This window comes from Paramisgurnus dabryanus, chromosome 2 (assembly GCF_030506205.2).
Source record: "Paramisgurnus dabryanus chromosome 2, PD_genome_1.1, whole genome shotgun sequence".
NCBI classification, from domain to species: Eukaryota; Metazoa; Chordata; class Actinopteri; order Cypriniformes; family Cobitidae; genus Paramisgurnus; species Paramisgurnus dabryanus.
This window is the reverse complement of record NC_133338.1, coordinates 13,921,184-13,941,039: the sequence shown is the minus strand read 5'-3', so window position 1 is coordinate 13,941,039 and position 19,856 is coordinate 13,921,184. Positions and strand designations below refer to the sequence as shown.

The following is a 19,856-nucleotide window of genomic DNA, read 5'->3' as shown; positions in this document are numbered from 1 at the left end:
GTTCAAAATCTGGGTCGTGTGCTATCCACTTTAATACTCCCACCTGTTTCTGTAATTGCAATTTTTTCAACACCTTGAACCACAATTTTATTGAAAAAATTGTCCAATTATTTAATTGTCTGTAATTTTTTTCAGCCATCTTTCTATTCCCAAGTAGTGATTGCAGAGGTGTATCTATCTGTGCAAGTTCCAGAGTTTTCCATCTAGATTCGTAACTTGGAATACACCAACTTATCAAAGGTTTCAGTTGTGCTGCATAGAAATAATCCTGAAGAGAAGGTAGAGCCCTTCCTCCCTTTTCTTTTACCAGCTGCAGTGTCTTAAACCTTATCCTAGGCCTCCTACCATTCCAGACAAACCTTGATATCATCCCGTCCCATTCATTAAATTGGTTTGGTGATATGTCTACAGGTAGTGATTGAAATAGGTAAAGCAACCGTGGTAACATGTTCATTTTAATTAATTCTATCCGATTACTCATATCTAGTGGGCGCAAAGTCCACCTAGCAATATCAGATTTTATCTCCTTGCAAACTGGGCCATAGTTAGAATCGAAGAGTTTTGATATATCTTTTGTTAAATTTATCCCTAAATATTTTAGTGATGTGGAATTTCATTTAAACGTATATTGCTTTTTTATATTTGGGTTAGGTCTATAATTATATGTAAGTGTTTGAGTTTTTTGGATATTTATTTTATATCCAGAATATGGATTATATGCTTTTAAAAGGGCCATCACTCTGGGGATGCTAAAGTCGGGGTTTGTGAGGAATAGAAGAACATCATCCGCATACATACTAATTTTGTGTTCATCATCTTTTATTTTTATCCCCTTTATCTCTGGGTCCTCTCTTATGTCTTGGGCCAGAGGTTCAATAAATAGTGCAAACAGATAGGGGCTTAGAGGGCATCCCTGCCGTGTCCCTCTTTCCAGGTTTATCGTTTTAGATAAATTCCCATTGATCTTTATCCTTGCTGTTGGTGAGGAGTATATCATTTTAATGCATTTGATAAATGCTTCGTTAAAGCCAAACCTTGCCAGGACCTGAAACAAATAATCCCATCCAACAGAGTCGAATGCTTTTTCAGCATCTAGACTCAGTAAAATTGCGCTTAAGTTTTCTGTCTTGATATGGCTCATTATGTGTAGAGTTCTTCTTAAATTATCCTGTGTCTGTCTATTTTGTATAAAGCCAGTTTGGTCTAGATTTATTAGCTCAGGAACGATCCCCTCCATTCTCTTAGATAATATTGAAGCAAATAGTTTGTAGTCTACATTTAACACCGAAATAGGTCTATATGAGCTACAGTCACTCACATCTTTCCCTTCCTTAGGGATGACTGAAATGATTGCTTCTTTCCAAGATCGAGGGGTTTCTCCACCTCTCAATATATAGTTAAAACAATTAAGCACTATTGGCATTACTTGTGGTCTGAACGTTTTATAGAACTCAGGCGGGTAGCCGTCTGCTCCTGGTGCTTTGTTTGCTTTCATTTTTGATATTGCATTATTTAATTGTTCCATCGTTATTTCGGCCATAAGTGCTTTATTCTGTTCTTCCCCTATTGATGGTAGATCGAGTGAATCTAGAAATTTTTTTAAGGTTGGGGTGTCTACCCTGGCTGGTTGTGAATATAAATCTTTATAAAAAACTTCGAAAGATTCCTGAATATCTTTTAATTCGTTACATACTTTCTGGGTTTTAGGGTTTTTAATTTTATTTATTGTATTTTTTCCCTTCTGTTTTCGTATCCTCCAAGCTAACAATCTCATGGCTTTAGGACCTGTCTCATAGTATCTTTGCTTGGAGAATTTAATTTGCTTTTCTATTTCTTCATCATATATTCCATTCAATTCCTGTTTTACCTTATTTATTCGCTCCAATATTTGTGGATCTTTCTGTTTAGTATGTTCCATCTCCAAGTTTTTCATTTCCTCTTGTAAATTTACAAGTCTTTTTTGTTTTTCTTTTTTGCGCGAAGCAGCAAGTCCGATAAGCCTGCCCCTAATAACCGCCTTAGCAGCGTCCCACAAAGTGCTCGGAGACACTTCTCCATTATCATTATTTTGGAGATATAATTCAAATTCTTTTTGGATTTGCTTCTGAATCGTTAAATCATTTAAAATACTGGTGTTAAGCTTCCAAAGTGTATCCCTCTTTTGATTTTCTAAATTTAAGGAGAGGTATACCCCAGCATGGTCCGATACATCCCTAATTCCGATGTAGCAATCTTTAATTCTGTGCCTATCTGAGTTATTCATAAATATATAGTCAATTCTTGAATATACAGAATGACAGGCTGAATAAAAAGTGAATTGCTTATCCCTTGGGTGGAGATCTCTCCAAGTATCGATCATTTCCAATTCTTTAAGCATCCGTTGAACCAATTTAGCATTTGAAGTCTTCATTTTGGAAGGATTAGTCGTATCCAGCCCGGGTTTTAATTGAACATTTAAGTCACCACCGCATATAAGAGTACCATGTGATTCCGTAGCCATTAAGTTAAATATTTTCTTAAAGAAAATTTTGGTGCTTCCTGGCGGAGCATAAATGTTAAACAATGTTACATCTTTATTATCTAGTTTCCCCTTTACTAAAATATATCTACCCTCTTTATCTTTGATCTCAGAAATAAATTCAAAGTTAACAATATTGGGGATCAATATAGCCACCCCTCTTCTGCGTCCAGATTTATGAGATGAATAATAAGTGTTCTGAAAGCCCATTTTCTTAAATTTCTCATGTTCTAATGAGGATAGGTGGGTCTCTTGCCAAAAAATAACCTGCAATTTTTCTCTTTTCATCTTAGCTATGATTTTACTCCTTTTAACCGGGCTATGCAGCCCATTGACATTAAGTGTAACTACCTTATGTTCCTGGTTATGCATGTTTTAATTTTAAGCCATTTCTCTTTTTGTAACCCTTTCCATGACGACCCGCTGAACATCATAAACCGAACTTGAACAGTTTTAACAAAATCAAATACAATATTAAATAATATGCTAACAACAAAATACAACAGGCTTCCAAGTCCTAGGTTTAACAAAAAACCTTCATTTTGAGAGGAAGTCCTCGCTTCTGTCGAGGGCCTCTCTTCAGTGCAAAAGAAAACACTCGCTTGACGCACTGTAGGTTTCTGAACTTTTCCCTCTGAATCGGTTTCAATGTTCAACTTTAGCAGGCTCATAAAAAATAATGTTAATTAGCAAACAACTTAGAGAAGAAGATAACCAAACACGATCCGTTTTCAACCAAATATTATGACCTCTGCTGCTATTTTCTCCAAAGGAACACGGTCTTGAGATCCATGTAATGACAAGCATCATAAGTCCGTGGTTATCTCTATTTTATCAGTCACTTGGTTTGGTTTTCATCACTTATCCCTCGATCTCGTTCGCAACAAGCTCAAGTTACAATTTTACTTATTTGTTTCCGCTGAACCCGGCGTTACGCGTTGAAAACTTTGTAACTTTCCACGTATTTTTTGTTGATCCACTCTTGTGCGGCGTCTGTCGGTTCCTTGTCTTTTCCACGAAACCGTGCTCTGCTGTTTCCACGATGTAGGTTCCTGTTCTTTGACGTCTTCTACAGAAAATCCTCTCTTCTTTAAGTCTTTAACTGCCTCAGCCGCAGAGTCGTATACTTGAGTACCGTTTTCGAAGAACACCTTTAGCTTAGCCGGATGTGGCGTTTGGAACCGAACCCCTTTGGTTTTGAGCTCCCTGAGAATTCCCGAGTATGCCTTTCTTCTTTTTAGTATCTCCGAAGGGTAGTCATGGTCAAAATAGATCCTCTTTCCTTCAAAACGAATTTCTTTCTTTTTCCATGCTGTGTGCATCACGTGTTCTTTCACTCTGTGCTCTAAAAAACAGAGTACCAATGATCTGGGAGGTGCGTCGCGGGGAGGCTTTGGAGCGAGCGCCCTATGACAACGTTGTATACCCAGCTCCTTGTCCGTAAGCGGCAGATCCAACTCCGACTTTATAAGATTTGTCACAAATCCCATCATATTAGCTCCCTCAGATCCCTCCGGGATTCCATATATACGAAGGTTATTCCGTCTCGAGCGGGCTTCCAGATCGATAAGCTTTGCTTGCATCTCACTTTGTTTCTCGATCAAATCAAGGAGTGTTTCGTCCGCTGCTCCGTTCCATTCCTCCACATCGGCTATACGTTGCTCCGCTTCAGTCACACGGGCAGTAGCAGCCTGTAGATCACCTGTTAAGTTTTTAAGTTTCAGATTAATTTCTTCTCTGAACTCGTTAAACTCCTTCCGCATATCTTCCCGAAGAGAGAGACGAAATTCGTCCATGTCACTCTTAAGATCGGCCCTAAATGCCCTTAGCTCGTCACGGACGGTCTTTATGTTAGCTTCTTCATTAGCCTTGCCCTGCTCGCCATCTTTATCATGACTCTCTTCCCCTCCGTCGGTATCTTCGATTATTTCTCCTCTTTCGCGCTTCGAGCCTGTTTTGTTTTTATTTTTTTTATGCTTTTCCCCTTCCATGTTCACTTTCAGTTTAAATTCGACTTTCCAAATCTAATTTCCAAGGGGATTTGAATCGACCGATTAAGAGAGATTGTTTCACGCGGCCATCTGCTCTAGCGCCACACCGGAAGTCCCGAAGATAAACTTTTAAATTAAACACAAACTTGAAAATCTTGTCAGAGTCTCTTCTTCAATTCCATTGGAATTAACTGGCAAGCCATTTAAAGTCCATTAGTTTTCGTAGCAGTGTTCATACATTTGGGTTCATTCCATGCCTTTATTTGTCTCACATTCCAGCAGCAAATTTTTGATCCAGTTTCCGGACTGATGCCCACAACTTCTCTGTTAAAAAAAACAACAACCAGAAGATCTTATTATAAAAAATCAGCATATACTAAAACAATAAAATAAAAATTTGCTAGAAAAAGATTTTAAAGTTTTAGTTCTGCCAAACATAAAAACTGTCCAGGGCAGTTCCTTTAATTCATACTGGGTTTATAACAATGCAGTATGGGTTGAAATTAGAAAATTATTCACAAATAGATGCACATTTACTGGTGAACTTGATGCACAGTACAAATGTATTTTACCATCCACGAACAAATGTCTTAAATTTGAATATATACAATTCAGAATTTAAATTAATGTGTATTGATTTATACAAATGGAGACATGTATGTGAATAAAAATGCAAAAAATGAGATGTGCATTTGTGGTTCAGGTGACACGCCTGCATTTATCCCGTTCTGTTTATTTGGATTTTGAGACTCATTTCCCCATGTAAAGCATTATATGAGCCAAATATAAACAACTATCGATGAATAAACCAAACAAATGCATTTCATTTTTGTGTCCGTAAAATTCAATATTCAAATGAATGTGCATAGATTTGTACAAACAGAGACATTTGTGAATTTCAGTGATTAAATTTTGTATCATTATATCACAATTTGTGCATGCAAAAATGCTGATGTGCATTTGTGAATCAGGTGATACATGTAAATTCACATGTTTGGTTCATTCAAATTTTGCGACTTTTGTTGCGTGGTTTGTATTTAACCAAACAGGATGAATGCATGTACATCGCCTAATTCACAAATGCACATTGATGTTTTTGCATACACAAATTGTAATAAACTAATAAAAAATATAATCACTGAAATTCACAAATATCCCAATTTGTGCATGCAAAAACAAAACCACTAATGTGCATTTGTGAACCAGGCAATGCATGTGCATTCATCCTGTTTGATGCACATAATTAAATTCCAACACAAAATGAAACGCATTTGTTTGGTTCATTCATTGATAGTTGTTTGTATTTGGCTCATAAAATGCTTTAAACGGCAAAATGGAAATCTCAAAATCCAAATGAACAGAACGGGATAAATGCAGGCGTGTCACCTGATCCACAAATGCACATCTCCTTTTTTGCATGGGCAAATTAGGATATATATAAATACATAACAAAAAAAATTAACATTTTTATTCACATACATGTCTCCATTTGTACAAATCAATACACATTCATTTAAATTCTGAATTTCATATATTTAAATCTTATGGCATTTGTTTGTGCATGGTAAAATACAGTTGTAACGTGCATCAAGTTCGCCGAGAAATGTCCATGTATTTGTTATTTTGACTAATTTCAACCCATAAAGCAGTGGTTGTAGTGTTATAGTTATTAGTATCTGCTCTAGAGTTTGCACTTTTATCATAAACCCTTTTGATGCGTGTTCAGCAGGCACTCATTTTGACAATACACATGATGCACATGGTTCACATGACGCAACAAACACATATTTTGAATTTGCTCCCCTGAAAAAAGAAGTCACTAACTAAAAAACTTAACCTAGAAGTCAAAAAAACTTGCAAGTATACAATAGATATTTGTTAAGAGTTTATGCTCTGAATTACCTCTGAATAAACTCAAGTGTGCATGCAGCTTGATTCTGATATGTGTCAGATATGCCCCAAATGCCTCTAAACATGGGCCCAGGACAACCTTCTCTTCAGATGACAACAACATCCATTTGCTTGAGGTCATCAATTCACCTATATAAATTAAACTTGGATTAATAATGGTTGTGACAGTATGGTTCATGGCATGCACTGCAAAGAAGAGCTTAGTATTTCTGTCTTTTTTCCAGTCTAAATATATTAAAATTCTTAAATCAAGATGCAGAATATAAGATAAGAAAAATGACAAGAAATTTTGTCTAGCTTCAATCTAAATTAAGTGAATAAAAAATAATTTAAAATGATCTTTTTTGGATTATTCGACTATACGAAGAGTAAATTTACTTATTTACTTGAGCTCTTTATTGCAGTGTATGTACCTTGTGTAAACAACAACAAAAAAACAGATAACACTAGAAAAAAATTAATCATTACAAAAGAAAACAAAAAATAGTTTGTATTCATTGTATCCAAATTACCTTGGATGATCAGTGAGTGTAGATGAATCCGATAATCCTCATTCCATGTAAGCTGCAGTTGCTGCTACCTAAAAAAAATTAAACTATATTTCATATAAACAGGACATAAAAAAAAACTAAATATGGCAGCTTCAATTAGAAGGGACTAAGTATTCTTTTTCTTATTTTGGAAGTGAATGGGGCTCATTAAAGATTGGGTTACAAACATTCCTCAAAATATCTTCCTCCGTGTTTGAGATGTCATGAATATGAAGTGAAATGCATTTAACATACTATAATCTTGTATTACAAAATGAATTTAAGTAAAGCTGTACTCATCTTTCATACAAAGATGGGTTCAAATGTATTACAAGTGGTACCTAAATACATTTTTAAATTAGATTTTAGCATATTTCATATGTACTAAGGAACAAAAAATGTAGGCTATATTAAGTACAAAATTAGTACATGAAAATAGAGCACTTTGAGTAGATTATAGAATTGTACTTGTCATTGATCAAGGTACTTGACTTCATGAGGCGAGGCGCTGCAAGAAACGACATATGGATGACATCAGAGTAACGCGAGAGCGATTTGAAATCAGCCTCTTCCGCAACATTTCTCGCGGTACTCTGATGTCATCTTTGTCAGTTCTTGCGGCGCTGCGTAAAGTTGAGTACACAAAAAACCTCGAAGCAGGACAATTTATCTATTACTTCTCAGCCTGAGAAATACAAGGTGTGGCGTGTGAGCGTGTGAACTGACTGAAATGCGTGTGTATCACGGTGAATGCGTGAGACTTGACTTGAGAGCCCTGTCTTCCAGCATGCCATGTGCAACAAACTAACACGCGCATATTACATCAAATTATATGCTATAGACTCGCCCAATAAATTCAGCAAAGAAACTAACGCTAATACCCAACTCTGATGAACGTCTTGTGTTTGCAATGTGACAAAATAAAAATATTACTTACACGATTGAAGAATTATCAGATGCAACAACTTCTTTCCACTCCGTAGACACCTGTCTGCGCATACTCGCAATGCGCATGTGCACCGCGCGCAAATTTGCTGATGACGTCGTGACATCACACGTACTGCGCTATGCACATGTTGTCTAAATGTGTTTCTTATCAAATATTTTTGACAAAGATTTGTACATTAAAAGAATCTACATGCATGTTTATAATTCATTTAATAGGCTGCATTTATTGCAGTTATTGTAAAGTGCCAAAGCTTTTATTTCCAAACTAGTACCACAGCTGACATTTTCAATAAATACATAAAATAAAATAATAAGTGTCATTACATGTTGTCCTGTAGCATTTACATATTAGCCTATTTTAAAAATACAATATTGCAGACATACTGTAAAATTTGCATTTAGCATGCTCCCACAATTCATTGCAAACTACAGCAATGTAATTTTCAAATTATATAGGAGAGAGAGAGAGAGAGAGAGAAAGAAAACAGGGCTTAAGACAAATTTGATACAAGATCCACAACAACCATTATTAAAAAGTCAGCCTCTCTCACACCCCATTTGCATTCAAACAAAGCAACATTATCTGTGTATTTGTAATATGTAAACTCAATGGACACTCACGATTCTATTAAAGACTTAGACCTAGTCCACACGGACCCGAGTATTTTTAAAGCCGTGTCATTTTTAAACGTGGTTCGGCCGTTTGTCCACGCAAAAATTCAGTATCAGGACACTAAAACCAAACATTTTTGAAAATCACTGCCAGGGTAAGGATTTTAAGAAAACGATGGATGCAGTAAAACCAGGGTTTTTGCCCTGCGACGTCAGAGTGTGCACCGTTATCTGCTGTATTTGACATCAGAGGTTATATTGTTGCCTACTGGTGTGGCATGCTCTTGACAGTGCTTGATAGCGTGTTTTTGCTTTTTCATGTGGACAGAGATTTCTTTTAAACTGAGCATGTGTGAACAGGATTTGTTTGGAGGAAAAACTCAGGTTAGAAATACCCATGTCCATGTGGACTAGGCCTTATTTTCCTGCATTTTTGCACTGGCGGGATTTCAAAATGGCAAACTTAGGCCTTGTTCACACGGACACGGGTATTTTTATAACCGTGACTTTTTTACACCTTTCATCCACACAGACACGCAGTATCACGTCACTAAAACTGAACATTTTTGAAAACCCCTGCCAGGGTGTGTATTTTAAGAAACGCCGAGTGCAGTGTTGTTGTGTAGACAGTAAAACCGCCTTGCAACGTCACTTGTGTTAGGCTTCTGATTGGCCACGGTGGCTTTATGATTTGAGTAATATCACCGCCTGCCAGTGTGGCATGCTCTTGACAGCGTGTAATTTCGTGTTGTTCCATGTTCATGTAGGCAGAGATTTCTTTAAGCGAGCATGTGTGGAGGGGATTTTCTTTAAACCGCAGCAGGAAAAACTCCAGTTATAAAAATACCCATGTCTGTGTGGACTAGGCCTTAGCTTGGCCAATAAAAAATTACAAGAATCATTGTTGTTGCCATGAACTTTTATATTTATATCCTAATATAAACTAAGGTATTGTTATATGAAAACCCCAATTTTGTGATCAACTTTCAAGTATTACAAATAAAGGAAGTCTTGGACATTCAAAAAACATATGAAAAACATCATAAGCATTACAGGACAGAACAATCTTATTAAACTTTGATACCGAGCTATTTGAGGCTATAATACAACTCTACACTGAAGATCTCTACAGGAGGTTTACACAATACTCTCCATGATGGATGTACTTCTTCACAAATAGAGATTTTATCCCTTCATTTAGTATCTGTTTTTCCTTGCAAATGTCCAACATGCACAGATTTTACACACAAACGTTTTTCTTTGCCACATTATGAAAAACCAAATCCCTGTCAACAATGCAGTCTGGTTTATATTACAACTCATCCATTTTTAGGGGTCACCTTCAGCTCAGGCAAGTTCTGGGGTGTAAAACCATCTACCAGGGCTGAGTTCATACAGGACATGAATGCATGGGGCAAAGCATCCCTAATACACTTAATTATCCTGCCCACAGTTCTCAGAGATTTTAATTTAACCTGTGCAGCAAGTGATTACACAGTTTGTGTAATCATAATCATAAACACACAATAATCATAAAGCACAAGTAATTTTTACAGTTTACCACACTTTTGTTATTTTTCAGGCTGTTTACCTAGTGACTAATAAAAAGTCTCATACATGAAATTATCTTGTATGAAATTGATTTGTCCATGTTGAAAAATAGGGTGGATGATGTAGTGAAGTATAGGGTCAACAGTCATAGGCTACAGGAGAAACCCCAACAGAACCTTTGTGTATATATATATATATATATATATATATATATATATATATATATATATATAGACCATTTCACAAGATGTAAACAACACTGGTCCAGAAGCACTTCCTGTTTCCGTTTTTTAACACTAGATAAACGTTGGGATAAAATAAACCAACAGAACATATAAACCTGAATTAACTGAAGTTAAACAAACATCTTAAAGATAATAATACATGTGAAATAAAAAAATAACTCACAAACTGTAACAGGAAGTGTTTCAGGACCAGTGTTGTTTACATCATTTGAACTGGTCTATATATGTATATATATATGTATGTATGTATGTATGTATGTGTGTGTATATATATATATATATATATATATATATATATATATATATATATATATATATATATATATATATATATATATATATATATGTATATATATGTGATTGTAACTTTTGTTGCCTTTTCAGACTTTGTTTTGACAAAGATCAAAAAATTTCCACAGAATAATAAAAATAACATTATTCTAATTTCAACTCCATACAACTAACATTCACAATTTTATTCAACAGCACACTTTATGCATCTCTTGTTTGTGTGTGTATGTGTGCGACACAGATTCAAATTTGCCGCCAATTCCCGCCCACAACGTCGAATGTGTCGTAGGTCGTAACAGTCGAATGAGCAGCAATGATTTGGTCACGTGTTTTAGAAGTTTGAATTCACAAACGGATGTCATGCGACTCCTCAACGGGTTTGCGCGGATATCTTCGATTCACTGCTTTAGGTGAGCCATCCTCGGATATCATGGAGCTGCATTTGCATTTTGGAATAAGGAATATGTTTTCTCCTGCGTTTCGAACGAAGGTAAGAGTGTTTTCAGTTATAAAAAGTATGCATTTGTAACTGGTGTGAATTATTTGAATCGTTTTTTTTCCCTATATTGTATTATTTTCTTGAATTTACTGGTTATACTCCGTTTTATAATTAAAATGGGTTAATGAACCTCAAACAATTTTGTTCATATCATTGTTCACAAGGAAGAGAATATAACGTTGAATTAAGGGAACTTTTCTTCGGGTCTTCGTTTAGGGTGGGAACGTCATCGGATCGGTGCAACATCTCCCGGGTTTCTCCATGTACAACGTGTGATGGTGCTTTTCTCGTAGACGTTTCTCTGGTATGCTGAGTTTTATCGTTCAAATGCATATTTTTGCTCAAGGGCTCAACAGCATTTGATCGTGTTGGTTGTGATGAAGTGTTGAAGTTTTTAAGTGTAAGCACATTATGAATTTCATAATCTTATAATAATCATGTTACGCTCTGTGTCTTCAGGACAGACAGTGAGAGAGAAGCCGTTGATCCACTGATGATGTTGGTCTGTTTACAGGTATGTTGTTTGTTTAATTATTTTTCATGAAAGAAAATAGATCTGATTAACTGTTAATAAACATGCATTGTACATCGTGTTTTAAGAATCCATTTGAATGATATTTTGTGCTGTGCGTGACGCACGTGGTCAGGCCTGCACATGATGTAGGTAGGTGCTAAATGTAGTAAATGTTTCATTTGGATGTTTCTCATGTCATTGTAGTTGTTTCATTAGAAGGTTAAATCATAAGAATATGAATTAATAACATATTTCAATGTAATCTAGTATATTTAATGTTGCTATATAACGTTACTTATAATACACTATTAGACTGCATTAAAGGAGACCTTTGGTCAATTTTAACATTTTAGCTTTGTTGTTTGTAAATGGAGTGCTGTCAGTACAGAGAACAATTAATGCAATTGTTGTTGGCTACACTGTGTTATCCTCTTTTAAAATTTGCACCCAGTTGACTAAAATGGGCCCAGTTATGTTCTTTAAGCCTCTTTAACACCCTGAAAATGTTATCACAAGTGCCCAGCAATGTAAAGTGTTTTCTTCTGAGTGAACACTGTAAATATGACTGCGGTATATGTGAAAGGTATGCATAAAAATGATGTTAATTCAGCCAGCTCGCATACCTCGGTTTACTTCCCGTTTTCTAGTGTAGTCCACATTAATCGATTGTTGAATTCGAATGATCCAATATGTCAAAAAAAAAATTTATTCCACAAAAAAGCTATTGCCGTGGTTATGTCTATAGTAATGAATATGTAGCAAGTAAAATAGGCCGTAACTTATGGACATACATAACCACTGCAAATTGTTTTTTTGTGGATTGCATGAGTCGACAACTGATAATTTTTATGCATATCTTAGCAGAATAAATCCCTTTACATTGCTGGGCACTTGTAATGACATTTCAACGGTGTTAAGAAGCTAAAAGCACATTTACAACAGGGCTGCATTCAGCCCCGACAAAACGTTGCACCCTGCAACACCCTGTTCTAATGACGCAAGAGTTGCAACTACGGTAGCTGAGAAGGTCATTCCTTATGTCTTTTTAAATGTTATTTTTTAAATCCATTGTACGAGCTGTCTCTTTAGTATCGCGTATTTGCTGCAGTTATGACACACCCACCAAACAAGAGAAAATGTATCTCAAACCGCGTTGCATACCGGTGCACACCGTTTTCAGGAAATATGTTGTTCAACCCGGAAACTGTAGCTAAACGTTGCACACTGTTTTAAACTTGAACGTGCCCCAGGCCCTGTTTCAGTAAACAGGGGGCATATTCTAAAAAGGAGTTTGATAACACTGTAAGCAACAGCGATTGTTTTCATTGTTCTCGGTACGGACAGCACTCCACATCTGCAAACAACAGAGCTAAATGTTAAAATTGACTGGAGTTCTTCTTTAATACGAATGTTAATGTGATGTTTTATAAGGAAGATAAGAGATGTATATATTGTATTCCGTTTTCTTTACTTGCATGCATTTCATTATTATTTTTTAGTGCTGCCGCGAATAGTCGACGTAGTCGACGTAATCGACGATGAAAATTTGTCGACGGCAATTTTTTTAGTCGAGGAGTCGCATATTTATTTTTTTCCGTCTCAAACGGCCCACTGTAATTCTGTCTCATGTCTCAAATGGCTCAATGTAATTCACCTCCACACCAGTCTGTGCGCTGTGCGCGCCCTGCTGGTTAATCTGCTACGCTATCATCTTTCTTCCCTCTCCCCTGCCTTCACTGCTTTAATTTTGAAAAATTGGCGGTGGCAGGTGAGTCTATGGAATTATGAGTCGGAAAGCTTCCGAAGTATGAAAGTATTTTAAGCCAAGTTGTGATAAAAGAGTGGTCTGTTACACCGTGCCAAACGTCGCTGGCTTATCACGGGAGCACAACGACAATGCACGAGCATCTCAAACGAAAACACTCGGGAGTTATTGACGATACACCCACAGAGAATAGGACAACGTAGGTAACTGTTATATGATTATTAATGAAATGGCGAGCTAGTCAGTACTGTTTTATTAACTCTTTTGAGAAGTACAATGACTCTGTATTTGGATGTTAAAGGCTATCAGTGTTTGCTCGTGATTCCGCCACGGAATCAACACTGGACGCAACAAATAGATTTTTCATGATTCCCATTTACATTTTTATTTTACTATTTTAAACGGCTCAATTCATTGTTGCGCGTCTCTCTCTCTCTCTCTCTCTCTCTCTCTCTCTCTCTCTCTCTCTCTCACTCATGTTGCTTGCAGCGCCTCGACCGCGCGCGCCTCTCTCTTACGTGACAGTGAAAAGGTGGCAGTGTTTTTAATGTACTTTCTTTTTTGCGTAAACGTCAACATTCACAGATGTCTCTGACAAAGACGACTGATCGAGTTAACATGACTTGAAGAAAGATTAGCAGTAGTGTGAGTCTGTGTGCGAGCTTTCTCCCTCCCTATGATGCTGTATGCCGTGTTCTGTAGTCTATGTAACAACAACAGTGTATTCTCTTATATTTCTGAATTTGCACCGAATTGTCTGCGCTATATCACTCGCATTTAAAATCAAGAAATGGCTCAAAACACAACAACAATTAGGAGAAGAGCAACATCAGTAAAGCTACAATGTATATGTATGGTGATTTTTGCATATCTAAATTAGGATTTTAGCAGCAGTTAAAGAAACAGCTGGTTGGATAAAAACGAGGTGATGGGTCATGTTTAGTCACTATTTTATAGGCTACAACAGAACAGATAATATGTAAAATAGCATTCAGTTGTGTTAAAATGCAATATAAGATCAAAGAGTAGAAGTGAAACATTTCATATTTCTGTTAAGCATCTACTTTGCACTGGAAGTTTTTATTATTATTTATATTGTTTACATTGTAATTTTTTATTTGGTAACATTTAAGTTATTCATATTGTTTATGACACCAGTGGGTTCAAAATAAAATGGACACAATGAAATAACAAACACTTGAGTTTTTTTTATTAGTCGTTTAGAATAGTCGACTATTCGAAAAATTAGTCGAAAGATTAGTCGTTAGAAAATTAGTCGTTAGTGGCAGCCAGGGCCTGAAGTTAACTTTTTTGACCACCAGCCACTGTGGCAGGTGGATTTAGAAATCCACCTGCCACAGAGACTTTTTACCAGCCAGTTTTTTTTTGCCCGAATAGTGAATTATAACACTGTCTTTATTGTATGAATTAAATATAATTTTTTTTCAGAGCTACAAATGTGAATTTCTCTTTGTCTTAGGTTGTTTGATTAACATTAATGACACAGACTTAAGTAGGTTAATTGAGGTTACTGTCTCTTTAAGACCAGCACAGACTGGTTTTTGACACTCTATACATACACTTAAGACATAAAGAAATGTTTTATTAGAAAATGAATACTGTTGAGATCATTTTGTTTATATGTGCCCTGTCAAGAGCAGAAAAATTTTATGTACGCATGCTTTTAGGAACGCGTCTCTCCGATGTGCCCTTTTGAGTTCCCTTATACCCGCGCACGCACACAGAGACAGCGGGGGCGCAAACTGCGCACATAAACGCCGCACATACGTTGTTTTTCATTACTATATTCGCAAAATGTATGTTAATGTACTACAGTATAAGGCATAGTAGCGCAACTCTCTCTAAAGTTTACACATCAAGAGTTCTGATCCGTCACAGCAGCACTACACATCTGTGCAACTGTGATTGTACAGTAGCATACGTCAGCATTGCATTCTCATCCCATCTCACCAACAATTTAATACTTACTCGCACATCCAAACGTAGTCAGGAAAGTGCCTCATCTTCTTTCCAATCGCATGAACGTTGCGAAACAGCAGTCGCATCCTCTCAATGAATCACTCAATTTGCATCGGTAAAATGCGCAGGTTGATAAGAAATGAGCGGGTGCCGGTTACGAGTCATCCAAAAATATTTTATTGATATTCAGGCCGCGGTCAGTCGGTCGAGTTTAAAAACTATTTTGAACAATTGCGGGCGGGGCGGGTTAGTTGAAAATGTCGGTCGGGAGTGGGTTGTTTATACAATGACCCGCACATCACTGATTCGCATTGGCTACCCGCCAATGTGGCTGGTAGATTGACAGTGTTACCCGCCAATTGCAAAATCCACCCGCATTTGGCGCGTGGTCGGGTGTTAATTTCATGCCCTGGTGGCAGCACTATTATTTTTTATTGTCTAAGTTAATATCAGTTTACCTGGGCAAGGCTGACGAGTGCATGCACGTTGCTTCTCTAGTGGATGTTTCTTAGAGGCTGTTTACACTTGGCATTAACATGCGTTTTCGTTGATCGGATCACAAGTGGACGACGTTAATGCCAGGTGTAAACGGTGTTCAAAACGTTTTGAGCTCGTCCACTTTCGACCACTTTCAACCACATCCAGAGGTAGTCGGAACCACTTTCGATCGGATCTCTTTGGAGTTGCGGAACGCACATGTGGTTGAATGTGTTCGAACAGCCACACGCGACCGCCTTCTCTCTGCCCATTTATCTAATCTAATATACTAAACACAAGTTTTACGTCTTTTTTTTTTTTACTTCTGGCGTGAACATACGGTGAACAGCTCTATTTTTAGCCTTTCATTGATACAACTTAAGGGGGTGATCTCCGTAGTTTCGTTTTGAAAGCGTGTGAAAGTTGCGCGATCCCATTTCATCAATTGCGCTGAAAATTCAGAGAAAGCTCTAACATATACAAAACACTGTGCAGCATGTTTAATTAAACACAAGCAGCGGACTCCGACATAATATTAGTTTGCGTCCATATAAACTCATAATTACTCCCGCTCGGGTTTGAATGACAGCAGAGACACTCGCCCACAGTCTCACAGACCATCCCCTCACAGTATTCAGGACAGAAGCGGTCGAAAGTGGACAAAAGAGACGGATTTAAATACCAGGTGTAAACGTAATGTGTTTCTCTCGTGAAGTGAAATACGTTTTTTGGGCACACGTGAATGGGTGTTTTTGCTACTGCTTTATAATCAGTGAGGCACAAAGCAAATCTTGAAACAGCGTGAAACTATATTTGTGCAATGTGCGCATGTCAAATGATCAAATCTGAGGTAAATCTTGTGTCATATAAACACGCACATCATTCCGATCACATTAAGTGTTCATGTAAACACTATGATAGGAGGCTAAATGTGTCCATGTAAACGTAGCTACTGTTAAGTGATCCTGTGGTCAAATAATTATAATATTTTGTATCATTAAAGTAAACTTTTTTTTTCTTTAAATCAAATGATATATTCACCACAGTATTGTGGTCAAACCTTAATATCAATCATAATAACAGGTTAAGTGTTTCCTCCATTAATGAGTTTGGAAATTTTAAAGAATGCTTAAAGGAATAGTCTACTCATTTTCAATATTAAACTATGTTATTACCTTAACTAAGAATTGTTGATACATCCCTCTATCATCTGTGTGTGTGCACGTAAGCGCTGGAGCGCGCTGCGACACTTTGATAGCATGTAGCTTAGCCCCATTTATCCAAAGGTACCATTTAGAGATAAAGTTAGAAGTGACCAAACACATCAACGTTTTTCCTATTTAAGATGAGTAGTTTTAGAGCAAGTTTGGTGGTACAAAATAAAACGTAGCGCTTTTCTAAGCAGATTTAAAAGAGGAACTATATTTTATGGCGTAATAGCACTTTTGGGAGTGCTCTGGCTCCAAACCAGCACCAGCTCTCCCTTGGTGGAAAAGGGGTATCAATGCTTCCTCCATGATGAGTCTGGAAATTAAAAAAATGCATAAAGGGACACTCCACTTTTTTGAAAATATGCTAATTTTCCAGCTCCCCTAGAGTTAAACGCTCTGGGTCTGGCTGTACCACTTTTAGGATAGCTTAGCATAATCCATTTAATCTGATTACACCATTAGCATCGCGCTAAAAAAATTAGAGTTTCGATATTTTTCCTATTCTAAGCTTGACTCTTCTGTAAGTTACGTTGTGTAGGTTACTAAGACCAATGGAAAATTAATAGTTGCTTTTTTAAGGCTGATATGGTTAGGACTATACTCTCATTCTGGTGTAATAATCAAGGATTTTGCACTAATTTCGGGCACTGCGTAATATCACTGCTGCAGCCATGTTACGGCAGCAAAGTCGTTGATTATTACACCAGAATGAGAGTATAGTGCTAACCACATCTGCCTAGAAAATCACAACTTAATTTTCTGTTGGTCTTAGTACACGATGTAACTACAGAAGTCAAGTTTTACATAGGAAAAATATTTGAACTCTTTGTTTTTTTTAAACATGCATTGCTAATGGACTAATCAGATTCAATGGATTGTTAAGCTATGCTAAAAGTGGTAAAGCCAGACCCGGAAATCGGCTGAATGGATTCCAAAACGGTAAGAATCAAATGTTTAACTCTAGGGGAACCGGAAAATGAGCATATTTTTTTAAAAAAGTGGAGTGTCCCTTTAAACTAATCCATTACACTTTAAAGGTGCACTATGCAAGAGTTATTCATAGTTAATCCTAAACCTAAATGTTAATAATTTTTTTTAAATATTTCCTCCTTTTGTGATTTCAGATTATAGAAAAACCTGTGCTTGTGGATCTACATCGGATGACCATGGCAACCCAGGTGTGGAAATATTTGACTGTTTTTAATCTGAAATCTGTGTAATCTAAGATGGACAATTCTTCTGACACCATATGAATGCATACTGTCGTCTGGCAGAAGCTAGATCATTTAGATTATAAAGTTATATGTTTTTACACATGCATCTATTTGCTTCAGAAGGCCTTTATTAAAGGATTAGTTCACCTCAAAATGAACATTTCCTGATCATTAAAGGAATAGTCTACTCATTTTCAATATTAAACTATGTTATTACCTTAACTAAGAATTGTTGATACATCCCTCTATCATCTGTGTGCGTGCACGTAAGCGCTGGAGCGCGCTGCTACCCTTCGATAGCATTTAGCTTAGCCCCATTCATTCAATGGTACCAATCAGAGATAAAGTTAGAAGTGACCAAACACATCAACGTTTTTCCTATTTAAGACGAGTAGTTATACGACCAAGTTTGGTGGTACAAAATAAAAAGTAGCGCTTTTCTAAGCGGATTTAAAAGAGGAACTATATTTTATGGCGTAATAGCACTTTTGGGAGTACTTCGACTTGCCTGAAAAGTCCGCTCCACTTCTCACTCTCATAATGGGAGAGGGAGGGTGCGCTCCACTTCTCACTCTCATAATGGGAGAGGGAGGGTGTTACTGCGCAGAGTCGAAGTACTCCCAAAAGTGCTATTACGCCATAAAATATAGTTCCTCTTTTAAATCCACTTAGAAAAGCGCTACATTTTATTTTGTACCAACAAACTTGCTTGTATAACTACTCGTCTTAAATAGGAAAAACGTTGATGTGTTTGGTCACTTCTAACTTTATCTCTAAATGGTACCATTGAATGAATGGGGCTAAGCTAAATGCTATCAAAGTGTCGCAGCGCGCTCCAGCACTTACGTGCACGCACACAGATGATAGAGGGATGATTCAACAATTCTTAGTTAAGGTAATAACATAGTTTAATATTGAAAATGAGTAGACTATTCCTTTAACTCACCAATGCCATCCAAGATGTCCATGTCTTTTCTTTCTTTAGTGTAAAAGAAGTTAAGTTTGAGGAAAACATTTCAGGATTTTTCAACACAATGGACCTCAATAGCAAATTAATGCAGTTTCAAGAGGCTGTACACGTCACAATCCCAGCTGAGGAATAGGATCTTCTTTAGTCATTTTCTAAAAAAACCCACAAAAACCTTTATAAACTTTTTTTTATCACAATTGTTCAGCTTGTGCTGGTCTGCGATGCGCCAGGCATAACGTCATCACGTTGGAATTGTCACCCGTCATGTCATTTATCTAATATATTTATCTGTGTACTCCATTTAAAAAGTCAGGGAAGGTCAGCAAATTCCATCTAATTTTCCCTCCAATTTCAACATCTTTGTTTTTTATTTTATTATTATTTAAAATGTTTCCAACGTGATGACGGAATGTACTGGTCTTCAATGTGCCAGGCAAGATGACCATTTGTGGTTAAAAAGTATATAAATGTTTATTATTATTATTATTATTATTATTATTTTAGAAAATGATAGATCGTTTCAGATACTGTAAGACCCTATTTCTCAGGTGCGACGTTGCACAGCCCATGAAACTGCATTGATTTGGACTTCAACATTTTGGTTGCAATTAAAGTCCATTGAGTGGAGA

The 19,856-nt window shown here is 36.8% G+C and overlaps 2 long non-coding RNA genes across 2 annotated transcripts; one reads left to right on the top strand and one right to left on the bottom strand.

The window, feature by feature from the left end:
* Window positions 1-4,675: 4,675 nt before the first annotated feature.
* Window positions 4,676-8,319, bottom strand: LOC135783771 (uncharacterized). The gene is made up of 4 exons (XR_010545779.2): window positions 7,888-8,319; window positions 6,933-7,000; window positions 6,412-6,549; window positions 4,676-4,833 (listed from the first exon to the last, which is right to left on the bottom strand). It is a non-coding gene; the product is annotated as an uncharacterized lncRNA (long non-coding RNA).
* A 2,440-nt stretch (window positions 8,320-10,759) lies between these two features.
* On the top strand, window positions 10,760-18,537 carry LOC135783769 (uncharacterized). The gene is made up of 4 exons (XR_010545778.2): window positions 10,760-11,087; window positions 11,313-11,400; window positions 11,556-11,610; window positions 18,168-18,537. It is a non-coding gene; the product is annotated as an uncharacterized lncRNA (long non-coding RNA).
* Window positions 18,538-19,856: the final 1,319 nt, after the last annotated feature.